Source organism: Dipteris shenzhenensis, chromosome 11 (assembly GCF_047967505.1).
Source record: "Dipteris shenzhenensis isolate YYH24624 ecotype China chromosome 11, Dip_SZ_1.0, whole genome shotgun sequence".
Taxonomy (NCBI): Eukaryota; Viridiplantae; Streptophyta; class Polypodiopsida; order Gleicheniales; family Dipteridaceae; genus Dipteris; species Dipteris shenzhenensis.
In genome coordinates this window covers 2,061,789-2,066,637 of record NC_141606.1, presented here as the reverse complement: position 1 = coordinate 2,066,637, position 4,849 = coordinate 2,061,789, and positions in this window count along the sequence as shown.

The window sequence follows — 4,849 nt, the reverse complement described above, 5'->3', positions numbered from 1 at the left end:
CCTCTGCCCCATATAGCTACTCCCATATCATAATAAAAGACTTAGATGGGCATAAGAGAACAATCTAAAAACACCATTCCAAAACACCTTAGCAATGTGACAACTCCATAAGCAATGCTTGTTGCAAGATTCCTCTACAAGATAATATCTCTAATGCTTGTTACAGGATTCCTCTCTGCAAGATAATATCTCATACAAAGATAAGGTTTACCCATCTACTGTAACCCCATTAGCCCTCTGGAATGCCCCTATGAATGGAAAGTATGAAACTTTCTTAGCTCTACTGATCCCCAAAAAATGGGTCCAAAAGCTACTCTAATCCCTCATGATTGCCAGTGCTAAGCTACCATGAATATAGCTCTGTTGGATCTTTTATCCAGTCCTCATTGAATACTAAAAAAGACAAAAGGATCTAAAGTAGTGGGCAGTAGCCAAGACCACCCACCTAAATCCTAGTCCAACTCTGCTAAAGGTCTCCCTTGAAAAATCCAAAATTTTCCATCTAAGCTCCTCTCTAACAGTCGATCGAGAGGGATCCAGTGATGACCATTTCTTCCCCAAATAGCCAATAACTCTGATCCTCTACCAGTAAAGTCCATGTTGGTCAATTAGTTGCATATGCATAAGTTTGTGAGAGCTATCTACATAATAATATAAGAAAGATGCTGGTCCTACTCTCACACCTACACATATGACTATTGGGAAAATAAGCACAAAGCCCTACATTTAAATTACCATACCACTCTGGAGGAGCATGCCATAGAATGTCATTCCCCACATCCTTATAGGAGGTTGTGGAGAATGTTACTACTACCTTTTTTGCCACTGCATTAGGAGAATGGCACTAGTGCCATTCTACCCATTGTTTATGCCGACTGCAAGGGGATAATGTTAATAGTGCTATTCCATTGAAGTTCTTATGAGGTTGTAGAGCTTGGACTCTAGCAGTAGAAATCTATAAGAGAGGTCCATAAGTATGCATAATATTCTCCTCTGTGATATCACCCTGGGCATGCCATCTTGTCAGTCTGGATTAGAGCTCACTACCAAGAGTAACACCTTGCTACTGTACCAAGGTGTTTGGAAAAGAGCTTATCTCCTCTTTGGTGGAAGGAACTACATGCATGAGTCTCGAATGAAGCTAATTCCAAATATGAATGAGCCTTATCACTAATGGAGAAGTAGGCTATGTACAATGATTCGTCATGAAAATCCAGTTGAAAGTTCTTGACCATTGACTAGCTATCCTAGGAGTACATGAAATAATACCATCCAGATTCTCACTAGAAGCTTGATCAGGATCGCTATGCTTTGAAGCTCGATATTTAGGATCCACAAACCTCCTTGTGCTACAAGGTGGATGATAGTGTCCCAAGATACTCTATTTCTAGCATCCACTAGACCATTTCCCCCACTCCATAGGAAATTAATGAGCAATCTCCTCACCTTTCTGATACTAGCTGCATGAAAACACCAACAAGAAGCTACATACCACATGGTTGCCAATAATACCACATTGGGCACAACCAGTGAAAGCCTAACTTTACTCCAATAGACTAGCTTCCTATATATACTCTCTTACACAAGAGAAAATTGCTAAGCTATAGACACATCAATACCAACAATTGGAAAGCCCAAATACCTAGTGGAGGTGTGTTTAGGCACCCAAAGAAAGCCTTTGTCAACTCCCAGTACGGGAGTATCTTGCTCAGCACCAGTTTAAATACCTTTTGATTTGTTCCAATTGACAAGCCCTCTTGACACTAGCCAGAGCTTATCAGTGTGTGGATCTCCCTTGATTGTCAATGATGTGTCATATGTAAACTATATATCTAATGACTCGTTGTTCTTGCTTGATTGGGAGAGAAAGCCCCATAGTGCCCTAATGAATAGCTTACAAAAAGTAACCCATAGCCCTCAGCCACAAAAATAAAAAGATATGGTGCAAGAGGACAACCCTTACAAACTGATCTGGATAACTAAAACGTAGGTCCTTTTCCTCCACACAACATTATCCTACTGGCCGAGTGAGAATATAGGGAAGATACCCATTGAATCCATCTGTGACTAAATCCCAACCTCCTAATGGTACCCTCCAAGAAGCTCCAGTCAACTCTATCATAAGCCTTCTCAAAATCGATAAGTGAGACTATAATATCCTATTGACTGTCATGGCAGAGTGTAGCCTCCCAAAAAGTAAATACATTGTCCAAGATACTCCGATCCTGAACAAAGCCTATCTATGTAGCTTTGATGATATTAGGGCATGAGGGTCTAAGGTACAAATCCAAAGTCTTTGCTAAGATCTTATAGGCATTCCCAAGAAGAGTAAATGGGTCTCTGGTTATGAGAACTGTCTTGTTTCCCCTTTTGGGATGAGACAAATGAGACCAGTACACATTGGCTCACCCAAAGAGAATAGCTGAAGGGCCTCAGAGAAGGTGAATAAGAGATGATGTCCAATGATATCCCATAAAGTCCTAAAAAAGAGAAGAGACATGATGTCCAATGATATCCCATAAAGTCCTAAAAAAGAGAAGAGACAAACCATCCTCGTCTAGGCATCTATTCATGGGACGCTCACATAATGCATCAGTGATTTCCTAAAGTGTGAGTGGATAGTCAAGCATGTTGCACATCCTATCTAAGACCATCTATGGAACACGCCTCTAAACCTCCTCTCTCACTAGCAATCTCAATGGTAACTGATCTACATGAGACAATGAGGATCCAGCTTCAATATTCCCTCATCATCTACAAGTCTCCATAGGCTATTGAGGAATATCTCTGTCCAACTGCCGTAAAAAACCCTTAGGAGCATCTGTCACCCTTCTATACCCTATAATTCTACTTGGAATAATAATGGAACTGAGCTCTCCTACCCTAAAACTCCTCCAATCTCTCTTGTGATGCAACGAGCTGACCTCTTAGAATAAGAGAGTTCAAGAAGCTATGTACCAAGCCCTATAATCTAGCAACCTCATCCCTCTCTTATCTCTCTCTCTCTCTCTCTTTGTACCTAAGAGAGATTCAAATGAAAGAATGGATGCTGGATGAAGTTGAAGAGTTGTAACTATATGAACTTATTAAAAATTTTCATGCATAGAAGATAAGGCTATAGTCGAATAGCATAGAAGGGTTGATCTAGAGCATTGTCATAGGGAAAAAAAGTTTGACCACCAAAGTAGAGAAAATTGAGAAACAAATGTGCTTGAGGCCACAAATAGAGGTATGGAAGAACTTCAATACGCTTCTTCAAACTAAAGTTAAAACTTTAGAGGCAAGTTTGAGGTAGCATTTAGTATTAGATCCTACCAATGTGCATATAGTTTGCCAACTCTTAATAAAAGTCTACTATAAATATGGAGGATTTTTCATGATCCCTCCCACTAGAGTGATGGAAATATTCCAAAATGAAATTGATGCACAGTAAAAAAGATTAACTAGTTGGTAATATAGATGGATGGGGGCTTAGTTGTGTCACATTAGGCTTTTTAATAAATTGGGGACATTTCTCTGTGAGATTATGGGGTTGATGGCTAGATAAATCAATTTGTGTGGTATCTCTGTATGAATAAATCTCAATGTGGCATTTTCCTTATTGGGGATCTTTGGCTTTTTTTCCCTTTTCCATTTTTATATCTTTAAGTTAGAATTATTTATATCTTCTTTCAAGGATGCATTCAAAAATTCAACGTTGTACCCACTTTGACCCTATTCTCAAGCAAGAAACAAATTAAGAAAAATTGCAAAGCTGTACCCAGTTTGACCCTATTCTCAAGAAAGAAACCAAACATTTCTTTATTAAAGCTGCAAAATAGTTGTGCATAGCTTTGTAGTCAAGAACATAATAAAATTGACCAAGAAAGTCAACCTTAAGTGAAAAATATGTGAAGGGTTCTTGGAAAGGTGTCATAGAAGCATTAAAGGAGGAAATTTCATGGGTAGGCCAACACTCAAGTTTTCCTCTAATGAATAGGATTGAGATGGTTGAACGTTGAGAGAGAAAGTCCTTATCAAATGTCATTGTTGTATGCCAATTATCTCAAGCGACCTCTTTGTATTCAAATGAAAAGGTACATGGCAAATATTCAATTATGAATATATGCTTCTTTTCCTTTATGATCTTTTGCATACGTGCGAGATGCATATATAATGTCACATTGGATTCTAGTTGAGTGACAATGATGTAGGTTATTGATGGAGACCCTTCCTATTCCAACATCTATATGCAGTATCAAGCTTGTATATGTTGCATGTAAAAGTGTGCATGTGTAACAATGTGCTTAGGTGGCACATGTTGACAGGGCATGATGATGTGGTGGTTGATGTCACTGGTGAGGTGGTAGGTGATATGGCATATTGGTGTGGGAGAAACCTAATAATGTAGCAAGATGACATCGTTGTTTGCGATATGTTAGGCTGATTGATGATGTGCTAAGTTTGTGTAGTCTGTGGCACACTAATATAACACTATATTGTGTTTGTGTAGGTTGTGGTGGCATGCTAATGATGTGGCACTACCACATGTCATGATGATGTGATAGTCTGATTGGATTGTGCTACCACGTGACCTAAAACCCTAAAGCCTATTTTCTTTGTGGCACTAAACCATATGGCCTATGTGGCTTGTTGTGAAGGTGAGGCTTTGTGAAAATGAAAATGGAAGTTGAGACAATGGTTGCATCAGCAGCAAAAGATGAGGATGTGCATTGTGAAGAAGAAGATGAAATGCTACAAAGAACATGTGTAGCTTCGCTTGTTGTCATCTATGAGCCGTGGGACGTTTAAAGCTTTGTTGCTTGCCTTTGGTTGGTTGCTTGATGTAGTGTCTATGGTTTGTTGTAGA